The sequence below is a fragment of the Eucalyptus grandis genome, chromosome 6 (genome assembly GCF_016545825.1).
Source record: "Eucalyptus grandis isolate ANBG69807.140 chromosome 6, ASM1654582v1, whole genome shotgun sequence".
Classification (NCBI taxonomy): Eukaryota; Viridiplantae; Streptophyta; class Magnoliopsida; order Myrtales; family Myrtaceae; genus Eucalyptus; species Eucalyptus grandis.
In genome coordinates this window covers 56,848,387-56,859,810 of record NC_052617.1, presented here as the reverse complement: position 1 = coordinate 56,859,810, position 11,424 = coordinate 56,848,387, and the positions used below count along the sequence as shown (strand labels likewise).

At 43.3% G+C, this 11,424-nt stretch overlaps 1 pseudogene; it reads left to right on the top strand.

The window, feature by feature from the left end:
• The first annotated feature begins 207 nt into the window (after nt 1–207).
• The window catches only part of LOC120286175, a 53,703-nt pseudogene continuing 42,486 nt past the window's right edge, over nt 208–11,424 (top strand).

Here is an 11,424-nt window from a genome sequence, read left to right as displayed (position 1 = left end):
ATCGATTGGGGAGAAAGGCCGTGCCGGAAGAAAGGTACCTGTTTCACCCAACCGAAGAGTAGAATTGAAAAGTCGGTGCTCAACTTGATTGATGGATGTCGTGTCCGTAAGAAAGGACATGGATCTGTCCGTCTTTGTAAAGGGAAAGGACTTGCTACAAGGGACGCCAAGACAGCCATTTGATCAAAGATTGTCTATATAGACGAGATGGAATCACAGCAATGTTCCGACACCGTCGATAGAAAAGAACGAGAGGAATCATGCTTCGGGACATTTAGTGGGGTACTTGGAATGGACTTCAGTGCAAGGAAAGGTCCATGATGTTCCTTGATGAGAGATAGAGGACTCTCTGATTGCGTGTCGAGTTTATGGAAATGAGGCTTGAGTTAGTCCGGTGTCAGAGAAAAAGGGGAGCATGCTTTGAATGTGGCCAGCATGGCCGCCAGGTTAGGAACTGTCCGTATAAGTTCAGGAGAGTGTAAGCACCGTCGCTGCTAGATGAAACGCCACTAGGATGGCGAAAGGAGTACGAATGGATTGACTATGCATTAATCAAGGGATGAATGTTTTGAGGTGTTTTATGCGAGTAATGCAGCAGAATTTTCAGTGGAGGTTATAGGGTTTTCGTTGTGGTAATAAAGTAATAGGAAGATGAATCTCTAACTATAGTTGTATCGACGGGTTTGCTTATGTATGACTTGGAAGTCATTTATGAAAGGGTTGCTCGAGGAGCTCTCTGCTGTTATGAATCGTGGCAGTGATATAATTCAGTTCGTTCAGTTAGCATATGAAAGTTTTGAATTACTGAAAGTTAGAAAGGACCTTCGATCCCTGTTATTCGTCACTGAAGATGACTTGGTTCGGGTTGTTGGTTATCGAATCTACATGGCGGTTGTAATGGATGAGTCGGTTGAGGAGCCGAATATGGAGATCATAACCGTGGTACGAAGCTTTCGAGGTATTTTCGAAGAATTGTCAAGTTTGCGGTCGAAAGAGAAATGGAGTTCGTGATTGAATTAGCACCGGAACAGAGCCGATCCACTAAGACTCCTTAGGATGGTGTCATTCGAGTTAAAAGAATGAAGGTGTAGATGCAAGAAGTGTTGGATAGGGGATTCATACTTTCCAGTGTATCACCTTGGGGAGCACCTGTTCCATTCGTGAGGAAGAAAGTTGGTTCATTGTGTTTGTATATCGATATTCCTCAAGATCGACTGGAGGTCAAGGTATCATCAATTGAGGATTAGGAAGAAAGACACACCGAAGTTAGCATCTCGTACTCGATATGACAGTTATGAGTTCGCTGTAATACCGTATGGTTTGATGGACACCATAGCTATTTGTTTGGGTCTAATGAGCGAGAATGTTTAAGGGTACTTGAATCGGTCTTGATCGCGTTCATTGAAGTTATCCTAGTATGTTCGAGAGAGTGCTGAGGAGCACGAGAGACATTAGAAGATGATACTTCAGACCTTGAGGACTCTTCAATTTTTGCTAAGTTTAGCAAGTATGAGTTTTGAATGACTCGTGTTGCGCTCCTAGGTCACGTGATTTCGGGCGAATAAATCTCCGTAGACCCCGTCTAAGATTGAAGCGTGAACAGTTGGCCGAGATTGACTACGGTGACGAGAGATTAGAAGTTTCGGGGATTAGTAGGATATTACGAAGTTTTATGGAAGGGTTTTCAGCGTCGGCATTGCGGTTGATTCGACTGCGAGGAAGTGAGAAAAGTTTGTGTGGACGGATGAGTGCGAGCATAGTTTTCAAGAGCTTAGCGAGAGGTTGACTACCGCACATTTGTGCTGACTATTCCATCTAGTCTCGAAAGTTATAAGATCTACAATGATGCGTCGTTTAAAGGATTGAGTTATGTGTTGATACAGCATGATAGAGTTGTTGCATATGCGCCCCGTCGTGGAGACCTCGGGAGTTGAATACGAGACAACGTCGCTGGATAGAACTCATTAAGGATTATGATTATGATATTTTGTATCACTCGGAAAGGTGAGCAAAGTTGCGGATGCACTAAGTCGAGAGTCCTTAGTTGCATAGTTGGTACTCAAGGATTTGATCTTAATTGAGAAAGTTCGAAATTTGGTTTTCAAATCTAAGGTAGGCCACCTTTGGAATCTTATTACTACCCTCAGAATTGAACCGAGAGAGCAGATCAGAATCAAATCGCTTCAGTGGACGGGTTCGAAATTCGAAGATTCTATAAGAAAATGCGGATGAGAGAGGTTGATTTTCAGATTTACGAAGATAGAACGCTAAGGTTCTGAGGATGATTGTGTGTAATTGATGATGTAGAAATTAAAGAAAATATCTTATGGGAAGCTAATCATAGTAATTTCGGCATTATCCAGACAGTACGAATAGATCTTGTTTTGAGTGTGTGACATCCGATTTTCGGACTCGATTTCGATTGGTTAAATTGGGCATTTCATCGATGCGATTACAGTATTTTTCTCGAGTTGGCCACTTACGAGATAACTAGACTAGTTGGGTGAGTTATCAAGGACTTTAAGGCAAATAGACTTGAGAATTCGACCGAAATCGACTTCTCGACCGTGTTCATCTTTGAGATTATTACGGCACGGTTAAAAATTAATTTAAGATCGAGAGATAGGTCGGTTCGGCGAGATGAATGACCGATCGTGGGTGACTCCACTAAATTGGAAAACTCTCGTCGAATGATACTAGTTTGATTTTACTTGTCATTTTGGTACCTTGTGTCCGTATTTGAATCATCGAGATTTTCACGACCCTCGAGAGTCGCCAATGTGTCAAGTGGGTTCATCGTGGCTCGAAGAAAATCGACCACGGGTCATTTGTCCCGAAAAGCTCCGAAAACTACCTAATAGCCTAGGTCACACTAAAAGCGTGTCGGAGTGAAATTAACCGCCGATCTAAGTTCGATTTCAAAATTGGAGATTATGTCTTGTCACAAAGTGGGTACACCAAAGTGTGTGTATATTATATAAATCATCTGCATGGAGTGCCGGAGATGAATTGTATTTCAAATCTAGATCGATGTTCCAAGTTGGCGAGCTTTCGATGGTTCTTTCTTAGCGGTGCATAGCGAGAGAGTGCGGAATTTCGATTCTTGAGATGAAGTCGGGAAAAGAAAGATCGTAGGCCGAGTCGATACGGTGGTCGGTGATTGCGGTTGTCAAGATCGTGTATCGAGTTATATAAGATCTTGATCGAGAGGTTCCCGGGTTTTAGCGGATCGGTCGGATAGTTTCTTTTTAATCGGTGCGGAAGCGAGTGTGCGGGATTTTAGTCATTGAGATGAGATCGAGATCGAGAAAATCGCAAGTCCGAGTTGGGTCGAGAATCGGTGATTCGTGTCGAAAATCGCGGTTATCGAGACGGTTTAGAGATTGCTCGGAATCGCCGGTTAAGCCGCGGATTTCGTGTTGAAGACCTTTGGAATTTTAAGTGGACAAGTGTTTAGTATTTTGAATCCGAAGTGGTTTGGGCAAGATAGCGGTGATTTCATTTTTGGTAGCATTGGTACGAAATGAGCAACTTTGAGAAAGAGAAGATTATATGAGACGATTGTACCCCCACCTTTTTGTTTAAGAATTGGTAAAGGTTTAAATTTTGAGGACGAAATTTTTATAAGAGGGGAAGAGTTGTGACATCCCGATTTTCCAATTCTATTTTCAATAAATTGAGACGGGCATTTCGTTGGCACGCATATAGTTCCTTTCCTTGAGTCGGCCACTCATGTGAAAACTAGTACGTCGGGTGAAGGCCATTAAGAGTTTCTAATGCATCAGACTCGAGAATTTGATCAGGAAGTGACTTTTCGACCGAGCTAGTCTGCAAGGGTCATTACGGCACAATTTAAAATTGATTAGAGATCGGAGATAGGTCGACTCGACAGAGGCATGTGATCAGGTGTGGGTGATTCCACCGGATCACATAATCCTTGTCGATCGACACCGGACCGACTTTTCTATCGATTGGGTACCACTGTGTTCGTATTTGAAACCTTGAGATTTCCCCGACAACCGAAAGTCGCCAATGTTTCAAAGATGTACATTGTGGCTTGAGATGATCAACCATAGGTCAAATGCATGAAAATTTCTAAAGGTTACTCGATAGGTTGGGCCGCTAATATCGTGCCAAAGTGAAATTAACCGTGGAATTGAGATCGAATTCAGAAATTGGAAGTCTGGGTGTGTCATAAATCATTTCAAGATCATTGAATCATCTTTGGAAGATTTTTCATGCAAGCCGAGCTTTTTAGCAAAATAATCAAGAAATGGCTAATTTGGCTCGAGAAATTAGTATGTCGTTTTTGATTGCGCTTTTGGGACTTAAGTTGGTTCTATGATCAAGTGAAGATGTGAATTAAAGTGTGGTAGCATTGAATTAATTTTATGGGCTTTAATTTAATTCAATTGGAAGAGAATTGATGAGAATTGAAGAAATGGGACGTACAAGAATTGGACCCCGGCGGAAAAATAAAATGGACCCATTGGAGGAGGTTGTGGAGGATTGGGTGAGTGGAGTGTGATGTCACCCATGATGTCATGGTGGTGGGCCATTTTTGTGGATTAAAGAAAGAGAAAAAGAAAAGAAAAAGCCCCCCATCTCTCTCTCTCCTTCTTCTCTCTCCTCCCTCTCTTCTTCCTCCCCAACCGTGCGACTCCATCTCCATCTCCTTCTTCTTCTTCGCACGCCACCAGCAGCAAGGGAGATCGTCGAGCAGCCCGCCTGGAGCCACCCGTCACCGCCTCACGCCGCCGTCCTCGCCGTCCGCTCGCTCGCCGGTCCGCTCGCGTCCCCGCTCCGCCCGCGCTCGCCCGCGCTTGGCCGGCATCCCGAGCTGCTGTTCAGCTCGTGCAAGAGCTACCGGAGCTCGTCCCGCCGCCGTGAACCGCCGTTCGTCGCCGCCGGAGCTTCGCCTTGCCTCCGTCGCCCTTGGCCGCCCGAACCGGCGCCGGATCCGCCCCATCTTGGCCCCGATCAGCAACCCAGAAAATGGGTATGGCAGCCCCTTCGTGGCCCGTTTTGGCCGCCTTCCCGAGCCCGGATGCTCGGCCCGCTTTGAGGAAAGTTGTTCTCCTCGGCGTCCTCGTCGTTTTGGTCCGCTCGGCTCGCTAATCCGGTGAGTTTAACTCACTAAACCTCGCTTAGAGGGTTAATGATGCTTTAGATGTGTTTAGTTTATGTTAAGTGTTATTAGGTGGTTAGTTTAATTTATTTAAGTGTAGATTATATTAATGTGCTTGATTAACTTAAATTGTGTTTAATTTAAAGTTAAGTGGGTGTTTATATTAATATAAACATTGATGTGACATAAAGGAATTTACTTTTGATTTATTTAAATATTCCGAAATCATTAAATAATTTAATAATATATTATTATTCGAAATTATTAAAATATTATTATTTAATTATTTTCGGAATAAATTTAATTATTTATTAAATTCCGAAAATTTTGTCGGGACCCTAAATTCTCAGAATTTCGTGCCGGTCGCTACTGTATAGTCGGATTTTGAAATTGATAATTAGATATTATGAATTGAGTGTGGATCGTGAAAGATATGCATATTATTATTTAATTAATTTTCGGAATAAATTTAATTATTTAATAATTCGAAAAATTATTTTGGGACCCTAAATTCTCAGAATTTCGTGCTGATCACTGCTGTGCATTTAGAATTTGGATTTGATGAATTGATGTGGCAAATTGAGTGTTGATTGTGATAAATATGGATTTCATTCATAAAAACCCAAGTGTCGGGTTTTGTTGCAAAAATTGGATTTTAATGATTATATTAAATAGTGGGGTTTGAAAAAGTGAGATATTGGCTTGTTGATTCGAAATTAGCGTGTCCCCACACACGTGAGTAATTTCTGGAATATTTTTAATATGAAGAAAAATGGCCGGGATCACTATTTTAAGTTGAAGCATTGATTTAAATATAAAGTGTCCTAGGGCCGAGTATGCTTTGGCTGTGTGATAACTATGAGAGAGCGTCTGGGCTGTTGAGCCGGACTTGCCCCTATATGGGATGCCCACGTGGTGGTTGCGGGTCGCAGAGATTCAGGCCCATGCTCCTTCGGGAATGCCGTCGACGTCTTGACGAAGCCGCGCTCCATGGGGAGCGTGCCTGGCATTAGTGTCGGTAGATAGCCGAACAGCGAGTAGGCTATGCCCTTGTGTGGCATGAATAATAACTGGAATGCATGTTGAGCGTTGTTGATGTGTCGGATTATGGGACGGAATTGTGTGGCATGGAATGGGACGTGTCATAACGATTTAGTCTTATAATCAGGACCCCCGCGGTTGTTGGATATATGAAAGGGAATACATTCTGGTTGTTTAAGTTCTTCTTACTATCTGTGATTGAGTGATTTGAATTGCGCTAACTGCAGGAAGGAACTGAGGCGAGGTAAGTCTTCTGTGTGATGTGGCTAGGCCACCCTTGGGCGTATTTTCTTTCTAATAGGGGTTTAGGGGTTGAACTTGCTGAGACGTTGTCTCGGTGGTTATTGAATAACCATTTCAGGTCCCCAGTGGATGGAGCGGCCGGATAGCTTTGGTTGGCCTTGAGGAGTTGGAGGGTGAAGTCATAAGGATTGGAGATCGTGTACGACTTGTAGGTCGTAGGATAACCTCTTTTTAAGGGCCGTCTTTTGTAGACTGTTGCCGTAAAATCCCTGTTTGTAATCCTGTTGAATTATGTTTAAGTGTTATGTTGTGATTTTGCTTTCTGCTTTTCTATCCCGTATTTTATTGTCAGGGGTTTTATAATACGTTCCGCTTGCGCTATAATAAATGAATGGGGTCGGCGACACTACCTGGGAATGTCGCATTTGATCGACCATGGTGGGATGTTGGCGCTCGGGGTTCGGGCGTGACATCTATGTTTAAGTGGTATCAGAGCATGGTCTGCGTATGGAGTGATAAGGTGCGATGAGTCATGGGATAGTTAGTAGGAAAGGCTTTTAATATGCTGATGCATGTGGTTGATAGCTGTTTGATAGCTTGTTTGTGGGGTCACTCAAATTTCAACTTGATGTTGGAATCGGAAAACAGGTGTCTATAAAGAGCCCTGTAGGATGAGTGACCGGGAGTGGAGAACTCCTTGGAGAAGGTCGGTAGGACCTATGCCTCGGGGTAGGATGCGACAAGAGTCGGTACCCGAGGTAGAGTGCGAGCTTAGTCCGGCGTGTGCGGGAGAGTACCGCCATAGGCTGGTATTGAGGGTGTAGAAGTACCGAATGATCCTAGGTTTGTCGGGATCGTTCGGGTGCTAGTGTTCCTTGGAAGTTCGTTGGGTCGGTAAGTTCGAATCGAGCCGCCGCCGTTGCCGTTGTTTCTACCGCTTGCCGGTGTTGTGACCGCTATTGTTGTTGCGCTTGTTAAGGCCTAATCTGGAGTTGTGATCGAGGATCAAGCCGTATCTAAGTCAAGGTTCAGTTTAGACAGAGATGGAAATCGATTGGGGAGAAAGGCCGATGCCAGAAGAAAGGTACCCTGTTTCACCCAACCAGAAGAGTAGAATTGAAAAGTCAGTGCTCAACTTGATTGATGGATGTCGTGTCCGTAAGAAAGGACATGGATCTGTCCGTCTTTGTAAAAGGGAAAGGACTTGCTACAAGGGACGCCCGATACAGCCATTTGATCAAAGATTGTCTATATAGACGAGATGGAATCACAAATGTTCCCGACACCGCCATTGTCGATAGAAAAGAACAGAGGAATCATGCTTCGGGACATTTAGTGGGGTACTTGGAATGGACTTCGGTGCAAGGAAAGGTCCATGATGTTCCTTGATGAGAGATAGAGGACTCTCTGATTGCGTGTCGAGTTTATGGAAATGAGGCTTGAGTTAGTCCGGTGTCAGAGAAAAAAGGGGAGCATGCTTTGAATGTGGCCAGCATGGCCGCCAGGTTAGGAACTGTCCGTATAAGTTCAGGAGAGTGTAAGCACCGTCGCTGCGAGATGAAACGCCACTAGGATGGCGAAAGGAGTACGAATGGATTGACTATGCATTAATCAAGGGATGAATGTTTTGAGGTGTTTTATGCGAGTAATGCAGCAGAATTTTCAGTGGAGGTTATAGGGTTTTCGTTGTGGTAATAAAGTAATAGGAAGATGAATCTCTAACTATAGTTGTATCGACGGGTTTGCTTATGTATGACTTGGAAGTCATTTATGAAAGGGTCTGCTCGAGGAGCTCTCTGCTGTTATGAATCGTGGCGTGATATAATTCATTCGTTCGGTTAGCATATGAAAGTTTTGAATTACGAAAGTTAGAAAGGACCTTCGACTGTTATTCGTCACTTGAAGATGACTTGGTTCGGAGTTGTTGGTTATCGAATCTACATGGCGGTTGTAATGGATGAGTCAGTTGAGGAGCCGAATATGGAGATCATAACCGTGGTACAGAAGCTTTCTGAGGTATTTTCTGAAGAATTGTCAAGTTTGCAGTCAGAAAGAGAAATGGAGTTCGTGATTGAATTAGCACCGGAACAGAGCCAGTCCCTAAGACTCCTTACCGGATGGTGTCATTCGAGTTAAAAGAACTGAAGGTGTAGATGCAAGAAGTGTTGGATAGGGGATTCATACTTTCCAGTGTATCACCTTGGGGAGCACCTGTTCCATTCGTGAGGAAGAAAGTTGGTTCATTGTGTTTGTATATCGATATTCCTCAAGATCGACTGGAGGTCAAGGTATCATCAATTGAGGATTAGGAAGAAAGACACACCGAAGTTAGCATCTCGTACTCGATATGACAGTTATGAGTTCGCTTGTAATACCGTATGGTTTGATGGACACCATAGCTATTTGTTTGGGTCTAATGAGCAGAATGTTTAAGGGTACTTGAATCGGTCTTGATCGCGTTCATTGAAGTTATCCTAGTATGTTCGAGAGAGTCTTTGAGGAGCACGAGAGACATTAGAAGATGATACTTCGGACCTTGAGGACTCTTCAATTTTTGCTAAGTTTAGCAAGTATGAGTTTTGAATGACTCGTGTTGCGCTCCTAGGTCACGTGATTTCGGGCGAATAAATCTCCGTAGACCCCGTCTAAGATTGAAGCGTGAAAGGATTGGCCGAGATTGACTACGGTGACGAGAGATTAGAAGTTTTGGGGATTAGTAGGATATTACGAAGTTTTATGGAAGGGTTTTCAGCGTCGGCATTGCGGTTGATTCGACTGCGAGGAAGTGAGAAAAGTTTGTGTGGACGGATGAGTGCGAGCATAGTTTTCAAGAGCTTAAGCGAGGGTTGACTACCGCACTGTGTGCTGACTATTCCATCTAGTCTCGAAAGTTATAAGATCTACAATGATGCGTCGTTTAAAGGATTGAGTTATGTGTTGATACAGCATGATAGAGTTGTTGCATATGCGCCCCGTCAGTGGAGACCTCAGGAGTTGAATACGAGACAACGTCGCTGGATAGAACTCATTAAGGATTATGATTATGATATTTTGTATCACTCTGGAAAGGTGAGCAAAGTTGCAGATGCACTAAGTCGAGAGTCCTTAGTTGCATAGTTGGTACTCAAGGATTTGATCTTAATTGAGAAAGTTCGAAATTTGGTTTTCAAATCTAAGGTAGGCCACCTTTGGAATCTTATTACTACCCTCGGGAATTGAACCGAGAGAGCGGTCGAGAATCAAATCGCTTCGGTGGACGGGTTCAGAAATTCGAAGATTCTATAAGAAAATGCGAGATGAGAGAGGTTGATTTTCAGATTTCTGAAGATAGAACGCTAAGGTTCTGAGGATGATTGTGTGTAATTGATGATGTAGAAATTAAAGAAAATATCTTATGGGAAGCTAATCATAGTAATTTCGGCATTATCCAGACAGTACGAATAGATCTTGTTTTGAGTGTGTGACATCCGATTTTCGGACTCGATTTCGATTGGTTAAATTGGGCATTTCATCGATGCGATTACAGTATTTTTCTCGAGTTGGCCACTTACGAGATAACTAGACTAGTTGGGTGAGTTATCAAGGACTTTAAGGCAAATAGACTTGAGAATTCGACCGAGAAATCGACTTCTCGACCGTGTTCATCTTTGAGATTATTACGGCACGGTTAAAAATTAATTTAAGATCGAGAGATAGGTCGGTTCGGCGAGATGAATGACCGATCGTGGGTGACTCCACTAAATTGGAAAACTCTCGTCGAATGATACTAGTTTGATTTTACTTGTCATTTTGGTACCTTGTGTCCGTATTTGAATCATCGAGATTTTCACGACCCTCGAGAGTCGCCAATGTGTCAAGTGGGTTCATCGTGGCTCGAAGAAAATCGACCACGGGTCATTTGTCCTGAAAAGCTCCGAAAACTACCTAATAGCCTAGGTCACACTAAAAGCGTGTCGGAGTGAAATTAACCGCCGATCTAAGTTCGATTTCAGAAATTGGAGATTCTGTCTTGTCACAAAGTGGGTACACCAAAGTGTGTGTATATTATATAAATCATCTGCATGGAGTGCCGGAGATGAATTGTATTTCAAATCTAGATCTGATGTTCCAAGTTGGCGAGCTTTCGGATGGTTCTTTCTTAAGCGGTGCATAGCAGAGAGTGCGGAATTTCGATTGCTGAGATGAAGTCAGGAAAAGAAAGATCGTAGGCCAGAGTCAGTACAGTGGTCAGTGATTGCAGTTGTCAAGATCAGTATCAGAGTTATATAAGATCTTGATCAGAGGTTCCTGGTTTTAGCAGATCAGTCAGATAGTTTCTTTTTAATCGGTGCGGAAGCGAGTGTGCAGGATTTTAGTACTCGTTGAGATGAGATCGAGATCGAGAAAATCGCAAGTCCGAGTTGGGTCGGGAATCGGTGATTCGGTCGCGATTATCGAGACGTTTAGAGATTGCTCAGAATCGCCAGTTAAGCTTCGCGGATTTCGTGTTGAAGACCTTTGGAATTTTAAGTGGACAAGTGTTTAGTATTTTGAATCCGAAGTGGTTTGGGCAAGATAGCAGTGATCTGGTAGCATTGGTACAGAATGAGCAACCTGAGAAAGAGAAGATTATATGAGACGATTGTACCCCCACCTTTTTGTTTAAGAATTGGTAAAGGTTTAAATTTTGAGGACGAAATTTTTATAAGAGGGGAAGAGTTGTGACATCCCGATTTTCCAATTCTATTTTCAATAAATTGAGACGGGCATTTCGTTGGCACGCATATAGTTCCTTTCCTTGAGTCGGCCACTCATGTGAAAACTAGTCGTCGGGTGAAGCTGTTAAGAGTTTCTAATGCATCAGACTCGAGAATTTGATCAGGAAGTGACTTTTCGACCGAGCTAGTCTGCAAGGGTCATTACGGCACAATTTAAAATTGATTAGAGATCGGAGATAGGTCGACTCGACAGAGGCATGTGATCGGTGTGGGTGATTCCACCGGATCACATAATCCTTGTCGATCGACACCGGA